Here is an 18,938-nt window from a genome sequence, read left to right on the forward strand (position 1 = left end):
TCTTTGAAGAAATCTTTCATTTTATTAAGCACGACAACTTGTCCCCAATTGTGGCATAGCCAACACTGACTTCCTGACCCCAAACCTTCCCTTTCTGTTCCCCAATTCTCTGCGTCTCATTGGCCCTCTTCCAAATCACTCTCCCAATATCTAGTACTTCAGCTCCCAGGAATGTCCCCCCTCCCATCTCATCTCCTAGGGGATATTATCTTCAGGGAAAATAAGTAGGTGAGAAGTCAAGCATCCTCTTGCCAGCTGACCCCTCTTCCCCTTCTTATGTCAGCACTAGAGTAAATGCAGGTTGAAGTGCTGACATCCGGCCCCTCCCCCTTCATTTTTCCAGGGTGGCCTGTGTAAGACAAACAACAAGTTAAGTACCGTTACCCCATCCAGGGGTATGTGTCCCGCCCCCTCCCACCTTGCCCGGGTGATCTGCATGGAACTTGGCTATAAGGCGGTCACTTGGGCGATTCGCTTGTCTAGGCTTGTTCTAAAGAAATACACCAGTAGTCGCTCTGGTAAGGGAGGTAAGGTCCAATGACTCTCTTGAATTCATGGATATGCTCTCTGATGGGCCTCCCCTTCTGCATTAGGTTCCTGAGCTTGTCCTCCACATAGGGGTCCTCCTCTGCCTCCTCGAACCGGGCTCATAGTAGTTGTAAGAATCTATCTGCATCTTGCAGTTGTGGGGGCCTGTTCTTGTAGAGGGCTGCTGACCACCTCCTTGCTTCTCCCTCCAAGCCTTCTGAAATGGCACTCACTAGGGCTCTGGGAAATGGATAGAGGTGTCCATAGTGCTCGATTTAGATCTCAGCTGTGTCGAGGAATTGGGCTAGCTGGTCTGGATTGCCATCGAACTTCCCTCTGAAATGGGGTGGGTTCTCCCTTGCTGCCCTCTCCTCCCAGCGCGGGGCTCTATAAGCCTGGCCTCGGTGTCGCTGGTCCTCTTCCTCATCTTTCATTCTAGAGTGAGGAGGTGATGTCCTATCCAGACTCCTCTGCTTGCTGTGTAAGGGAGGAACCCATGGATGCATCTTTGGGCTTCTTCTCCTTCTGCTAGGGGGATGGGGGAAAGGGCTGTGCTTCAGTCTATGGCCTCTTGGTTCATCAGCCCAGATTGGTTCCCTCTTCTCCTTTGGCCTGCATGATGGCCCCTCCTCCCCAAGGATGGCACGGTCAAATTTCTCTTTCAATTCATCTATGGGGCTCTCGAGTGGCTTCCCTGAAACTTTTTGGTGCCTGGCCTGCTGCCAGTCCCATAGCCAGTCTGCCTTCCCCAAATTACTTAGGGGTTTCCCCTTCCCCTGAATGCTCAGAACGGGAAACTCAGCCTCTGCGGCTTTTGGCAAAACCCCTGAATACTCATCTTTTCTCTTCTTGGGTTGTGGCACAATCGTCTGATCTTGGCTGTCTGGCAGCTTCGATGGAGGAGTGGGGGGGGGTTGAGGCTCTGTAATATCCTGAAGCCCCGTAGCATCCAAGCTGGCTGAGATCAGAACTGGCTCTTTTCCAGTTGCCTGAATTAAGCTCTCTTCGGACAGCTTACTTTCTGCCATGACGTCCGGGCTGCGTCTCCATTCACTCCATACATCTGGAAGGGAGCTGGAGGTTTGGAGGCCAGCCAGCTTGGCTTGGAAAGGAGTGTTGGCTATCTGTCAAGTTTCGATGTCGTCTCAAATAAAATAAATTGCATTTCCAAACAAACAGTCTTTGAAGAAATCTTTTATTAAGCACAACAACCTGTCCCTGATTGTGGTGTAGCCAACACTGACTTCCTGACCCCAAACCTTCCCTTTATGTTCCCCAATTCTCTGCATCTCATTAGCCCTCTTCCAAATCACTCTCCCCATATCTAGTACTTCAGCTCCCAGGAATGTCCCCCCTCCCATCTCATCTCCTAGGGGATATTATCTTCAGGGAAAATAAGTAGGTGAGAAGTCAAGTGTCCTCTTGCCAGCTGCCCCCTCTTCTCCTTCTTATGTCAGCACTAGAGTAAATGCAGGTTGAAGTGCTGACACTTAGTTCTTTTAGATGGGCTATTTAAGCCATTTATGTTAATGAATCAATTTTAATCCCTTCTCCATTCCAATCTTCTATTTCTTTGCTGTCTTAAGTCTTCTTGTGTTTCTGTCGGTGATTTGTATTTTTTCCCTTGCTCCCTACTTTAGATAAGATTTTAATGGGTTCTGATGATTATGTGATTAAAAAATTATACGGATACTTGCTAGAGGTAAAATTGGAAGAAGAACAAGTTAAAGAGACAATGTTAGCATGGGGGAAAAATTTTGGGCATGGGATTGACTTAGAAAAATGGCAAAAATTATGGTTGCAAAATTATAAAATGACAATGTCCACAGCATATAAGGAAAATTTGTATAAGATGTTTTACAGGTGGCACCTCCCCCCAACGAGAATAGCCAGAATGTTAAAGAATAAATCGGAGAAATGTTGGAAATGTCATCAGACCCCAGGATCATATTATCATATGTGGTGGACATGTGTAGAAGCTAAAAGATATTGGACTAAAATCCACACATGGTTGGAAAAAATGACAAAGAAACACATTGACTTTAAACCAGAGATATTTTTATTAGGGATTTTACCAGAAATATACAATAAAGAGTTAAGATATTTAATTGTGAACGTTTTAACAGCGGTTAGAATTGTCTTTGCTAAAAATTGGAAAAGTGAGAAGATACCTACTGAAGATGAAATTATTAAGAAAATTATGGACTGTGCTGAAATGAGTAAATTGACACTTGAAATTAGGGAACAGGAAGATAAACAATATTACTTAATTTGGGATCTGTTTTATCAATGGCTAGATAACAAAGCATGGAGATAAAAAAATGAAATAGGAATTAATGTAAAGATAAAAATATATGAAGTGATATTCCTTTTGTTTTTATTCACTCTTCTTTCTGTTCAATAATGGCTAAGTGAATATATATATATTTGTTTATATACATATATATATATATAATTTCTTTTTCGTAGGTTTTATGTGTATGTCTCTTTAGTCAGGTTCTACCTATGTAAACCAAGATGTTATGCAGCCCTAGTTCAGTGAACTCACAATTCACTAGTTTCTGGGCTTTTTTTCTTTTTCTTTTCTTCTGGCAGCCAGCAGACCCTTTGCTGCCCATTGGGAGACTAAGATAGATCTATTTCGGCCTTATAAGGCCTCATCAGTTAGCCACACCCTCATCTCATGTATCCTCCCTGTAAAGGTACAATATTTGTTTTTCTTTCTTTTTCGTAGGTTTTATGTGTATGTCTCTTTAGCCAGGTTCTACCTATGTAAACCAAGATGTTATGCAGCCCTAGTTCAGTGAACTCACAATTCACTAGTTCCTGGGCTTTTTTTCTTTTTCTTTTCTTCTGGCAGCTCTGGCAACTCAATTTTATCCTTAGGTTGGAAAACCAGGGGATATACGAAGTGCCATGTGCCTCCTGTCAGTCATCTTATATTGGACAGACAAATAGATGAATGAGTGTACGTTTAGAAGAACATAAAAATGCAGTGAGGAAAGAAGAACAAACTTCTTCTTTGGTACAACACATGAAGGCCACGGGACACAATATTGATTTTAATAAAACCAGAACAGTGGCGAAAGAGGAACATCTCAACAAAAGAATAATCAGGGAGGCCATTGAAATTGAAAAGAGGCCGCAGAATATGAACAGACAAGACGACGCCTCTAGGTTATCAAGTATTTGGGGACCTGCACTGAGAGAAACTCAATTGTTAACATCAGAAGAGAGGCAGAGATTCCAACAAGCAACCAGTGGTGTTGTAAGGCCTGCCAGAATTCTTCCTTCTTTGCAGAGGGTGGCTATCAATAGGGAGAGAGAGCGGATCGAGCCAGAAGACAGGCTGAGATCTCAAATAACAATCAAGGGTCCTGGGTTGCACAGAGCCTCAGGCCCTGGGCCTGCGGCTGATGTTATGTAATGCCAGGTCGGTTGTTAACAAAGCCCCCCTCATTTGTGATCTTATTTTGGAGGGGGGTGCAGACCTGGCAGGTATTATGGAGACCTGGTTGGGCCACGAGGGGGGGGTCCCCCTCATCGAAATGTGCCCACCAGGTTTCTGTGCATTTCACCAGCCAAGGGCTCAAGGGAGGGGTGGGGGAGTGGCGGCGATTGTTAGGGAAAGTCTTAGTCCGAGGGAGACCACTGTTCCTCAGATAGCCGGTTGTGAGTCCCTCCTCGTGAAGTGGGGCTGTGGGAGGCAGATGGGTTTGCTGACTACGTACCTGGCTCCCTGCCACGTGGTGGCGACCCTGCCTGAGCTGCTCGATGTTATCACCGGGGTGGCAGTCGATACCCCCAGACTTATTGTCATGGGGGATTTCAACCCTCCATCTGCAGGTGAGGCGTATGAGGTGGCTCAGGAGTTCATGGCTTCCATGGCGGCCATGGACCTGACCCAATTAGTTCAGGGCCCCACTCACACAGGGGGACACACTCTGGACTTGATTTTCGTCTCTGGTCAGTGGTTGAATGATCTTGGTAGAGGGGACCTAGATATCAAACCCTTGTCATAGACAGATCATTCTCTTCTTTGCTTGGACTTTCCTGCCGCTTCCCCCCACCACAGGGAGACGGAACCAATCAGATGGTTCCGTCCCAGGCGCCTGATGGATCCCGAAAGGTTCCTGATGGAGCTTGGGCCATTTCCTAACACTCTGGCACATGACTCGACTGAAGACCTGGTGACCGCCTGGGAGAGTGCGGCCGCTGGGTCTTTGGACCGGGTTGTGCCTTTGCGGCCTCTGACCCGATGCCGACCTCAATTGGCTCTTTGGTTCTCCGAGGAGCTGAGAGAGATGAAGCGTCAGAAAAGATGCCTAGAAAGCATTTGGAGGACTAGTCGATCCGATTCTGACCGGACACTGGTGAGGTCTTATATCAAGACCTACCTAGTGGCGATAAAAGCGGCAAAATCTAACTATTTTTCTGCTCTTATCGCATCTGCAGAGAACCGCCCAGCCGCTCTGTTTAGGGTGACCCACTCCCTTCTTCGGAGGGGAGTGCGGGAAGATCCCTTGCAGGGTTGAGCTGAGGATTTTGTGCAATTCCTGCATGATAAAGTCACTCGGATTCGGGAAGGCTTGGACTACGACTGGGTGAGTCCAGGGGAGGAGACGAGGGTAGGTCTTGAGAACACTATCTGGGAGGAGTTTGATCCTGTGGCTCCCGAGGATGTAGACAGGGTTTTGGGTAGGACTAGTGCCGCCACATGTTTATTGGACCCGTGTCCCTCCTGGTTGGTACTGGCCTTCCGGGAGGTTACACGAGGCTGGCTCCAGGGGATTATAAGTGCTTCTTTGAGTGACGATGCCTTTCTCGCTGCCTTGAAAGAGGCGGTGGTGAGGCCCCTCCTCAAGAAGCCTTCCCTGGACCCGGCTGAGTTGGCCAACTACCGTCCGGTCTCCAACCTTCGTTTTGTGGCGAAGGTTGTTGAGAGTGTGGTCGCGAAACAGCTCCCCCAGCACCTGGATGAAACAACGTATCTGGATCCGTTCCAGTCGGGCTTCAGGCCTGGGTACAGCACGGAAACGGCATTGGTCGCGTTGGTTGATGATCTCTGGAGGGCTCGGGACAGGAGTTGCTCCTCTGTCCTGGTCCTGTTAGTTCTCTCAGCGGCTTTTGATACCATCAACCATGGTATCATGCTGCAGCGATTGAGGGGGTTAGGAATAGGGGGCACCGTTTTGTGGTGGTTCTCCTCCTTCCTCTCTGACCACTTGCAGTTCGTGTTGACAGGGGGGCAGAGGTCGACTTTGAGGCACCTTGTTTGGGGAGTGCCACAGGGGTCGGTCCTCTCACCCCTTCTGTTCAACATTTATGTGAAGCCGCTGGGTGAGATCATCCGTGGTTTTGGGGTGAGAGTCCATCTGTATGCTGATGATACTCAGCTGTACATCTCCACCCCAGACCACCCCAACGATGCCCTTGATGTGATGTCCCGCTGCCTGGAGGCCGTGTGGGTCTGGATGGGGAGAAATAGGCTCAGACTCAACCCCTCCAGGACTGAGTGGCTGTGGTTCCCGGCATCGCGATATAGTCAGTTAGTGCCATCGCTGACTATTGGGGGTGAGTCTTTACACCCCCACAGAGAGGGCTCGCAATCTGGGTGTCCTTCTGGACACACGGCTGTCTTTAGAAGAACATATGACGGCCGTGGCCAGGGGGGCTTTTTATCAGGTTCGCCTGATCTGCCAGTTGCAGCCCTTTCTGGATCGTGACGCCTTGCGCACAGTCACTCATGCCCTTGTCACCTCCCAACTGGACTATTGCAATGCTCTCTACATGGGGCTCCCCTTGAAAAGCACCCGGAGGCTTCAACTGGTCCAGAATGCGGCCGCGTGGGTGGTTATGGGCGCAACTCGTTTTTTTTTTTTTTTTTTTTAATTTGATTTATATGCCGCCCTTCTCCGGAGACTCAGGGCGGCTTACAATGCTTTAAGCCCACGTGACACCCCTCCTGCATGAGCTGCACTGGCTCCCAGTGGCCTTCCGGGTGCAATTCAAGGTGTTGGTTACCACCTTTAAAGCGCTCCATGGCATTGGACCTGGATACCTTCGAGACCGTCTTCTGCCACCAGTAGCCTCCCACCGGCCAGTCCGCTCCCACAGAGAGGGTCTCCTCAGGGTGCCATCGGCCAAATTATGTCGGCTGGCGACACCCAGGGGGAGGGCCTTCTCTGTGGGAGCCCCTGCCCTTTGGAATGAGCTGCCCCCACAAATTCGTAAAATCTCTGATCTCCATGTATTTCGCTGTGCCCTCAAAACCTTGTTGTTCCACCAGGCTGGGCTATCAAGGTGAAGATTTTAATTGGGTTTTAAAAATGGGATTTTAAATTTGGGGTTTTAAATTGAGCCTATCATTTAATAATTTTAATTTATTTTAAATTCTGTTTGTCTTGTGCTTTTAATCAGGCTGTACACCGCCCTGAGTTCTTCGGGAGAAGGGCGATAGAGAAATAAAATTAATAAATAAATAATAAATAAGGGTGCTGGGATGCCTACCAGAATCCTTTCTCCTCTACAGCAGACAGATAATAGTAGAGAACCTGAGAAAGCTAGGCCTGTAACACGTAGCCAAACAGCCAGGATGAGGAAGCAGGAAGAAAAACTGCTGTCCTCCAATCAGGACACAGAGTTACAGGCTAACCAGCATACATCAGCAGCAGCAAACATAGAAAAGTGACAGCTCCGACCTCCAACACACCCATAGCTTCTAAACTAAACAAGAGCCTGAAGATGACAGGATTGTGAGCCTGTCGAAACGTTGCTAGAAAGAAAAACTTTTAAGGTACTGGTAGGATTTTAGCTAAGGTTTTAAAGGACCTTGCAGAGTGCTCTGTAAGGATTTTTGGAAGATTTTAAGCTAGGATTTTAACCAGAATTTTAAACATTTTAACTAACATATTTAACATGATGCGGGAAAACACCCAAGATTTTAATTTTTTGCATATACACACACGCGAAAACTTAAGAAGACATATATATACGTTAAATGAGAGAAATTAAATAACTTGAAATTTGGGAGGAGAGACTGAGCACAAAATAATTTTAACCAATCGACATACTGTTTGTAATTGTATTTGAATGATGGAGATTTTATGTTTTGTTTTGTTTTTTCTATGTTTGTTATAAGTGTGTGTGTGTGTGTGTGTGTGTGTGTGCAGTTAATATCTCGGGTTTCTTCCCGTCTAATTGTAAACATATCCTTAAAAGGGTAGTAGCAGACGGGAAGTATCATCACGTTTAATCATACAATATGGTCTTTTCTCTATTTCAATTCCATATTGTATGAATAAACGTGATGACATTTCCCGTCTGCCTACTATTTGGAAACCTGCTCTCATAGACAGACGAATCTTAACACAAAATATAAACCATAGATCAAAGATTCATCATAATGCCTGTGTTGCCACCATTTCCAGCATAATTTATCCATTAACCCACAACCAAGCAACAGCGCTTCCACCCAATCAAAATACAGCTACGTCATCAGCCAATCAGAATACAACAACACTGTCGACCAATCAGAATACACCTTTGCCTCTTTTCATAGAAAAACATCAGTTACGATCACACAGTTTGCCCATAAGAACCAAACTGAGAACTTCAGCCAGAAGATGACGAATGTGATTTCGTCGAAACATCGCTACTACCCTTTTAAGGATATGTTTACAATTACACGGGAAGAAACCCAAGATATTAACTTTACACACATATATACCCGTGAAAACTTACACACACACACACACACACACACACACACACACACACACACACACACACACACATATATATATATATATATATATGTATATATATATATATATATATATATATATATATATATATATATATATATAATCATAAGGTACAACACTTAATGATAGTCATAGGGTACAAATAAGCAATCAGGAAACAATATCAATGTAAATTGTAAGGATACAAGCAACAAAATTACAGTCATACAGTCATAAGTGGGTGGAGATGGCTGGTGGGAACAATGAGAAGATTAATAGTAGTGCAGACTTAGTAACTAGTTTGACAGTGTTGAGGGAATTATTTGTTCAGCAGAGTGATAGTATTCGGGGAAAAAACTGTTCTTGTGTCTAGTTGTTCTGGTGTGCAGTGCTCTATAATGTCATTTTGAGGGTAGGAGTTGAAACAGTTTATATCCAGGATGTGAGGGGTCTGTAAATATTTTCACAGCCCTCTTTTTGACTTGTGCAGTATACAGGTTCTCAGTGGAAGGCAGATTGGTAGCCATTGTTTTTTCTGCAGTTCTAATTATCCTTTGAAGTCTGTGTCTGTCTTGTTGGATTGCAGAGCCAAACCAGACAGTTATAGAGGTGCAGATGACAGACTCAATAATTCCTCTGTAGAATTGTAGTTAGATAGAACTTATCTAACTATAAGAACTTTTTGAGATCCATGATTGGAAAAATTATTTTCAATCTTAGATAGCTATCAAAGAGATTTGAAATGGATGGACTTCTACAGTCTAATTCAATATTTATAATTTTCATTCAGAGTGTAGTGTGACTCAAGAACTGCTATCTTACTTAGATCAACAGGATTTGATGGTCTTTTAGTAGATGAGGACTTTTTGAACATATTTGTCAGATAAAATGTCTAACTCTTGTATTTATTCTGCACTCTATGGTTTAGCATGAGTTAAATCCCTTAAACCCATCCCATTCCCAACTCCGCCTTACCTTTGACTCTTCCCTCTGGGTATATAAGTCCTTGTCTGTAAAACTTCTCTCTCAGATTTAGATGAATACCTATGAGATACAGAAGCAAGGTTATAGATGTATATGAATAGGTTAAGTTATATTCTCAATAATAAATAAATATGTTATTTCTGTTATTGATGAAGTACTGAGAGTTATTGGGCTAGATCCTAGAAATTTAACAATATTCATGCTATCACGGGTTGGAAGACTGTTCTCAGTAAGGCATGCATGATAGCCGTCAAGAATTGTTTCAGGTTAATCTTCCTATTTCTTACATTATCAAGGCAATGTCTCAAAGATGCTTTTTCAAAAGGCAACTGGATTGTTCTTTCCTTGAAGACATTTTGCTTCTCATCCAAGAAGCTTCCAAAACATCTTTCTCAATTAAAAAAAATCCAGTCCTGTTGTCTTTTGAAAAAGAACCTTTGAGAAACTGACTTGGATAACTGAGAATCTCCACAGACATTTTACCAGGACAAAAGTGATACTATTGTTTTCATTTGACTGATCCTTTTAAAAATAAGACAGATTTTCCCTTGATTAAAATTGACACCTGATGAGTACATGGACATGTCCACATTATTTTCTGGAATTAATATAGAAGGGGTTTGTCATTGCATTTCTGTAGGGATTGTTTTTTTACTTACCAGTCTAAACCACAACCCTCTGATTTTGCTAACATCTCCCATCCTACCGTAGTAATGTTCAGGTTTGACCCTGCTTAGCATTTTTAGACCAGTGATGGTTGACTAAATGTACGTTCTTTTATTGAATAGCCCGAAGGCCTTTTCAAAAAAAAAAAAGAAAAGAAAAGAAAAGAAAAGAAAAGAAAAGAAAAGAAAAGAAAAGAAAAGAAAAGAAAAGAAAAGAAAAGAAAAAGATAAAACAAACAGTTACAGAAATAACAATCTAAAAATATATGATAATCCTTGCTTTGACTTTAAAGAAATATTTTGCCAAAAAGTAATAATTCGAGAACAGGACTTTGGTCCTGTTTAATATTTAAAAGATGTTCAAAGGAATTTACGAGACTTTTTTCTCTGCAATGGTTGTAGTTTAATATAGTTTTACAAATGTATTTTCTTTTGTTCTTTATCCCTTCCCTCTGATTCTTTTCCCAGGTATCTGTATGTGATGAATATAAGTAAGACAGAAACCTGAGTAATGAAGGCTTTGATCCTAAGGAAATACTTCCACAGCTCACATTATTCACAAAGCAAAACAATTTTTAGAGCTGTCTATTCATATATCATACATACATACCCATCAGGCTATTCCCTTTTAGGAAAAGCAATGTTGCACCAGGTGCAGAGAAAGAGGTAGAAATAGTAAACTATAGAGATTTAAAGTGTAAATTCCCTTTTAAAAAGGGAAAGTAATGTGGCTAAAATTAGTTTATATTGACATTATGCACTGTACCTCTCTATACCTTTTGGACCTTCCTTCCTTTCACCTATCCCATGTCCCACTCCATATATAGTATTGTTTTTCATTCTTTCAGCTTCTTTGGGGGGGGGGAGAAGAAAAACCACAACTTTCTCAGCTGACTCTTTCCTTGAGATTTATTTTCTCTTCCTTCATATATTTATTTCGAAATGAGCTTATCATTCCTTCTCCCCATGTGATCACCATCTCAACATACTTCTTTGTAATAGTCATTCTTGTGTGGGTTTAATCACATCTGTTCAGTCCTCTACATTCTTGAATTTTTCTCTTCTTGTTTTACCATGCAACTTCTTTAAGTCCTCCATTGCCATTGCTCTCATATTTTTATATTTCCTCTGGTAAACCCAATTTTCACTTCTGTATAATAAAGTAGGCAGAAAAATGTTCTTATGCGCAGGGCTTTTGCCAAACAGAATAAATAGAAATAACAATAGCACTTAAACTTATATACCACTTCATAATGCTTACAGTCCTCTCTAAGTGGTTTACAGAGTCAGCATATTGACCCCAACAATATGGGTCCTTATTTTACTGACTTCAGAAGGTTGGAAGACAGAGTCAACCTTGAGCCGGTCAGAATCAAACCCCTATGGGCAGAGTTAGCCTGCAATACTGCATTCCGATCACGGTGCCACAACAGAATACATGCTACCCCCTATTTATCAAATAGGTTTTAGGATAAAATGCATGAATATGCCACATTGATGAAGCAATTCTATGCCCATCAGTTTATGAAAATCAACTATATTTTCAGATACAACCCAGGATCTTTGGATAACAGAATACAGACTACTTTTGGATGAAGGATACAGAAAGCAGAATCTTTGGGGGTATAGATAGGGTGGTAAGGATGGGGAACAATCCGACCAGTATCTTGGATTAGAAATTATTATTCTGCAAAGCTGTGTACTAGATCTCATTTACTACATTTTTGTTGGCATTAAGCTTCTTCTAATTGAGTGAATTTCTTTCCAGGGTAACTACTTTTTGTAGAGCTGAAAGAAGACTGATTATTTTGACATGGATTTTCCTTTGAAAGCAGACTCCATTATATACAAAAATGAAGATATACAGTCAATGAATGAGAGGCCATCCCTTCCTCTCTAGCGGTGCAGTCTTTAATTATCAATATTGTTAGGTTCAGCTTGCAGCGTACTCCTAACTTGTTGGTCAGGCAATATCTGTTTCTTTAAGAAACAACTGAGCCACGTAATCAGGGTTTGCTGAACCCTGTAATTAGGCTACAGTGCATAAATAAGTAGCACAGAGAAGCGTTCCTTCTTCCTGGTTCTTCCTGCTTCTTCCGGATTGATACCTGATTGTATCCTGTTGCTTACTGCGTCTGTTATATGGTACTGAATACCAAGAGTTACTAAAGTCTGTTTGCTTTGGTAAGGGAAGATACTTACTGGACTGATATTACTGTTTATGACCTTGGACTGTTTTACTTACACCGAGACTGTTTGTTATCTATAAAGTATTATTCTCACACGAGCTGGACATTTATCTCCTTCCCTGTGTGTTTCTGCTCTGCTCGTTGCACAAGCAACAAATACTTTTTACACACACACTAACAAATATATTTTCCTATCTTCTTTTATTCTGAACACATGGGAGAAAAAGTTCTTTTTTTTTTATTGAAAAAGTTTTACAATTACATTTTCTCCCCATTTCCACCCCCAACCCTCCCTAACCTCCCTAACCTCCCTAACCCTCCCTAACCCCCCTAACCCACCCCTCCACAGAATATAATCCAAATCAAAATCCCCTTTTTATAAAACTTGAACCCCTCTACCCCAATATATTTTTTCATCTTCACAAAATTCAAATATTTCTATCTTTATAATACTTTCAGTTAAAAGCTATCTGATACTTCCTAGTTTGATATTTGTTCTGCACATAATCTATCCACTTTTTCCACTCCCATTCATAAGTCTCTTGTGAGCGATCTTTTAGATATGCTGAAATCTTCGCCATCTCTGCAAAGCTGGCCATTTTCAAAGTCCACTCCTCAATAGTGGGCATAACTTCATTTTTCCAGTATTGACCTATCAGTAATCTCGCTGCTGTTATCATATACAATATCAACTTTATTTCACCCAATGTAAAACCCTTAACTATACCCAGTAAAAACAATTGTGGAGAAAATTGAATTTTTTTCTTCAAAACATTCTGCATGACCCACCAAATTTTTATCCAAAAAGCCTTCACTTTCTTACAAGTCCACCACACATGATAATATGTAGCATCTAAGCAGTCACATCTCCAACATTTTGGTTGAACATTAGGGTACATGCACGACAATTTCTTAGGATCTAAATGCCACCTATAAAACATTTTATAAAAATTTTCCCTCAAATTCTGCGACTGTGTAAATTTAACATTCTGAACCCAGATTTTTTCCCATGTTTCCAACATCACTGGTTCTGCGAAATTTTGTGCCCACTTAATCATACAATCTTTAACCAATTCAGTTTCTGAGTCCCTTTCTAACAAAACATTATAAAGCCTTTTAATATGCATTGGACCTTTCTCTTTTATATGTCTAACCAATTCTTCCTCATGCAACATTATACCAATTTTTGGTCCTCTTTCCATCTCAGTTGAAGTTGATTATACTGTAACCAAGTTAGATTAATCCCTTCGTCCAACAGTGTTTCTAATGTCTTCAGTTGCCATCTGCCCACATCTGTAAAAAGAACTTCTTTATATAAAACCCCCCTGAGTGACATTATATTTGTATTCCACATAATATGACCAAGATCCAGCCATAGCGGTATTTTGTAATCCCATTTGTATCAGTGCTTCTTCCAAACTCTCATCAAGGAGTCTCTAAGTATATGGCTTTTAAATACTTTATGCACTTTGTTTTCATAAAATAAATAAGCATGCCAACCAAATTCAAGATCAAAGCTTTCTATATTCAATATTCCAGTCTTTTTCCTTCCAAACCAATCACTTGCTTGAGTCAAAGCTGCTGCTTCATAATATAATTGTAGGTTTGGAAGTTTAAGACCTCCCCTTTCTGGAACGTCTTGCATAATTTTCAATTTCACTCTCGGTTTTTTCTCGTTCCAGACGAACTTATTCAGTCCACTTTGCCATTCTTTCAATTGTTTATCACTTTTAAGCACGGGAATCATTTGAAACAAAAAAAGAAATCTTGGCAAAATGTTCATCTTAACTGCTGCTATTCTTCCAAGTAAAGACAGCTGCAGTTTTTTCCAAGTCTCCATATCTTTCTGTACATCTCGCCACAATACCTCATAATTATTTTGAAACAATTTCATATTTGATTCTGCAACCTGAACTCCTAGATATTTAACCTTTGGTACAATCTCAAAACCTGCCCTCCTTTCAAGTTCGTGTTTTCGATCTTGTGTCATATTTTTAACTATCATCTTAATTTTTTTCTGGTTCAATCTAAATCCTGATACTGTACCATAGTCTTTTATAATGTCTTTCATCTGGATTATTGATTCCATCGGCTGTGTTAAGGTAACAACCAGATCATCTGCAAATGCCCTTATTCTGTAGTCCTCTTGCCTTATCACTATTCCTTTCAAGGTACTCAAGTCCCGTATTGTATTCAACAAGACTTCTAGTGTTAAAATAAATAACAATGGGGATAACGGACAACCTTGTCTTGTTCCTTTCTCAATATTAAAATCTGTTGTCAAACTTCCATTAATAATAATCTGTGCCTTTTGTTCTTGATAAATTGCGGAAACCGCCTGTATAAATTGATCCCCAAAGTCCATCTTTTTTAAAGTCTTTAATAGAAAATTCCAGTCCACTCTATTAAAGGCCTTCTCCACATCCAGGAAAACCAGCACTGCAGGGATCTGTTTATTCTTCTCAAGATATTCCAATAGATCTATAACTTGCCTTACATTGTCCTTCATATATCTGCCTTCTATAAATCCCGCTTGGTCATCATGAATCACCTCTTGAATAACTGGCATCAACCTGTTGGCTAATACTTTTGCATATATTTTATAGTCATTGTTCAGAAGAGATATTGGTCTGAAATTCTCAAGTTTTTTAGGACCTGTTTGCTCTTTTGGAATCAAAGAAATATAAGCTGTTTTCCATGATGGGTGTATTTTACCCCCTTGTTGTATATTACAAAATAAATCTCTAAGATGTTCAACCATTTCTGCTTGCAAAGTTTTGTAGTACACCGCAGTTAAACCATCCGTTCCAGGAGCTTTAGCTGTTTTCAATTGTTTAATTGCGGCGATAATCTCCTCAGCTGTTATAGGATAGTTCATTCTCTCCTTTTGTTGATTGGTAATTTTTGTAACTCTTTTATTTTCTAAATATTTTTCTATAAGTCCATTCTGCATGTCATCTTTAGCATATAATTTAGTATAATAATCTACAAAAACTTCTTTAATTTTTGTTGAGAAATTTCCTTCCCTCCAATATCAATACTATCAATAGTCCATATACTCTGCTTTTTCCTTAGTGTATAAGCCAACCATCTGCCCGGTTTGTTAGCATTACAAAATGTATTATATTTCGCATATTGTAAATTTGTTGCTGTTTGTTCCGCCATAAGCATTTGAAATTGATCTTTCAAAAGTTTTATGGCACCATGTATTCTTTCATCTGTTGGGTTTTTAATAAGTAACTGTTCTTTGTTCTTTATTTCTGCTTCCATTTCAGATCTTTTCTTTTGTCGATTCAATTTATGGTTAGAGTTCATATGAATGAGTACCCCACTCATATACGCTTTACTCGCATCCCACATGATTTCAATAGGGGTGCCCTTATTCAAATTCATTTCAAAAAATTCTTTCCTCTGCTTTTTAAGTTCTGTTATATTTTTTTCATATCTAAACAAGTTTTCATTTAATCTCCATGATCTTCTCTCAATCTTTCCCATCTCAATTTCTATCCATACTGGGCTATGGTCGGTTAGAGTTCTTGGAGAAATCTTTGTTCTTTTTATCTTAACAAGTAAATCAGTTGATAATAAAATAAAATCAATCCTAGAAAAAGATCTATGTCTATCTGAGAAAAAAGTAAAGTCCAATTCTTTTGGATTATATATTCTCCAAATATATTTTAATTCCAAATCTTCTTTCATATCAAAAAAAGTCTGTGGTAGTCTAATCCTTGACTTTGCCAAACTCTTTTTATCTATTTTAGAGTCAATTACTCCATTCCAATCTCCCATGATTAAAATAGATCTATAGTCCCATTGCAATATTTTGGAGTGCAAAGTTTTATAGAAATAATCCTGTTGTTGATTAGGAGCATAAATTCCGATCACTAGAATTTGGCCACTTGCTGTATGCAGTTCAATTGCTATAAACCTACCAGCTTCATCTGCTTCTATAATTTTAGCTGACAGTCTTTTATTTATATAAATAACCACACCATTCTTTTTTCCCGGATTTGAAGCTATAAAATGTGTTCCTAATTTTGAATTTATCAAATATTTTTGATCTTGTATTCTGACATGAGTTTCTTGTAGGCAAATTATATCATTATTAAATTGTCTCAAATACGTGAATAATTTCTTCCTTTTCTGCGGTGAATTTAATCCATTCACATTCCAAGATAAAAACTTAATCGTCATGCAGACTTTTTTGAAGCGACGAGCAGAATTGCCGAATATCTTCCGAAGTCTTCGACTTTGCTCCCCCCATGGCTTCACATTCTTGTGTAGTACTCTTGACTCCCTTCTTATATTGTTGTGGCTTGGACCTTTCCTGTTGTTGCTTTTCTTTAAGTTGTTTAGAAATTGCTCGAGTTACACGCTGGTCTTTAGCTTCAGCCATCCGGACTAGGTCCAAAGCCACATCTCTTGTAGTCACAATCAGAGAGGGATCTAACAGGGGCTCCTCCAGAAAACTTCCTGTAGCACTCTGCATTTCCGCTGCCTCTGGTTCCACCTGCTTAAGCTGCTCTTCCATCTCTTGCTGAAGTTGCTTCTCCTTGTCACTCTCCTTTATCTCCAACACAGAGGATGTACGTGGAGATGGCAAACTCTCTTTAAGAACATTAGAATAAAATTGTTCTGCCTTCTCAACAGTGTTTAATCGATATCTTTCTCCATTATACCTCAAAATTATGCCAGTTGGAGCGTCCCACCGAAATGGAATTTGTTGTTTTTTTAATTCATTCACTAAAAATCCAAAATCTTTTCTATCTTTTAACATCTTGGATGGTAGCTCTTTATAGACTCCAATCTGAGCTCCCTCCACTTGCACAGCAGAGAGAAAAGACTTTTGCAGAATATCATTTCTCATTCTTCTATCTGTAAAATATATCACCACATCTCTAGGCAGTTGTCTTTGTCTGGCCACCCACGAATTCACTCTGTAAATTTTATCCATTTTGTAAAAAATCTCTTCAGGGTTAATTTTTAACAACACAGCCAGAGCATCAGCACAAATCTGTCTCAAGTCTTGTCTATCGTTCTCTTTTATACCTCTAAGCCTTATGGCGAATTCCATGGACCTGAACTGCATCATTGTAATTTCATTTTCAACTCTCTGCATTTTATTATCAGCATCAGAAATTTTATAGTCAGTGTCCTTCATTTTAACGTTCATTTCTGATTTAAATTCTTCCAGCTTAGCATCCGTTCTGATAATTGCTTCTGACAGACCAGACACCACAATCATTAATTTATTAGTCACCTTGTCATATTTCTCTTGCACCACCTCTTTAATTTCATTAATCTCCTGCTTAATTTCCTGTTGTGACTTTTCAAATTTCTCATCCAGAGCCTGAGTAATAAAATCCTTTAAACTTTCAAAATCAAACTCTTTTTTCTGGCTCTGCTGGCTGGGAGGCTGCTGCTCAGATTTACGTGTGGGGAATCCCCCCCTCCCGCCGCCTTCCCTTCCTGTTTAGGCTTGGAAGCCATTCTGCCACGTAGACTAGCTTTTCTAAAAAAGGAGATCCTTTTTCCTTTTCCACCACCACAGAGTCCTCTAAAAAATTCCCCCAGGTTTAATCAAATTGGGGATAAAATTTAAATTGAAACAAGCTCAGGCTTATTTTAAAAGAATTTTTCCTTTTTTTTCCTTGTTACAGACAGCGCAACTTTGTAACTAGTTGAAGTAACGTTGCTAATCCACTCTCACTTTCAGCTTGTTAAGGCTGAAGCCGGGCACCATTTTTCAAGCCGCTTTCACTCACTCACGCTTCTACTTTGAGTCACAGAAATAATAATACTTGCAGTTTCGGGGTTTGGAGGTTCAAGTTGTTATCTCCCCCTGGTTATTTGAGTTAATTTTGTTTAAATAGAAAGGTTGCTCCTGCCGACTTGCTCTGCGCTGGGCAGAGTCGTCCCACGCCGTCCGGAGTCTCGGCGAGTTGAAAGGGAGCCGTGCCTGTTTCCTCCCCAGTAACAGCTGTCTGGGGGCTCACAGGGGCTCAACCCGCTCCTCGCCCACTCTCTTCCACAAATCCTTCGGAATTGGGAACTTCCAAGCCACTTCTTTGGATCGAAGCGGCTCTACAGGCAGCGGGGCTGGCGGTCCAAAAACGGGACCGTCTTTCGTCGGCAGCAAGCAAACCGGAAGTCGGGAGAAAAAGTTCTTTATCTTCAGTGAATATCTGAAGTAACAAGTTCCTTAGAATTATTCTTGGGATAAGAATGTTAGTCTGCTTACCCTCAAACCAAGTTTGTTTGACCTTGGCATATAAAAGTATCTTCTGGGTTTGCATTGTTGTTTTCTTTACTGCCGATCAGTTCTGTTGCTTTATATTTTCTCTTTGTTTACCCTGAGAACATGCTATTTTTATGCTTGATCTTGCACTGCCTGCCTGTCTTCCTCCCCTTATTGGTTTGTAAAACACCCCCTTTCATTTCAAGCCTGCAGTTTGGCAGAGCAATATTATCCTTTCTCTCTCCAGAACTTTGGACAGAGTCACTTTGTAATCATTTAGCCATCTGCCAAGTGCTCATCTATTTTAACTGGAAGGACAGAGCACATTTCTCACCGCTCACATTTTTGTATTCAAAATAATGAGGCGCCAGTGAGGTTAGGAAAGAATTAATAGTTATTAGGTGGCAGAAAACTATATATATTTTTCCTTGAAGACATTTCATTTCTCATCCAAGATGTTTCTTCAGTTCAGACTGAATGGTGGAGGATGGAAGGATTTATATTCCTTGCAGTCATCTGGCTGTTAGCACTCTTTCTGAGAGTCATTGAGGCCTCTTGGAGGTTTATCTATGCCCTCATAGTCATATGA

The sequence above is a fragment of the Pituophis catenifer genome, unplaced genomic scaffold (genome assembly GCF_029215685.1).
Source record: "Pituophis catenifer annectens isolate HBS135680 unplaced genomic scaffold, rPitCat1.0.hap2 SCAF_12, whole genome shotgun sequence".
NCBI lineage: Eukaryota > Metazoa > Chordata > Lepidosauria > Squamata > Colubridae > Pituophis > Pituophis catenifer.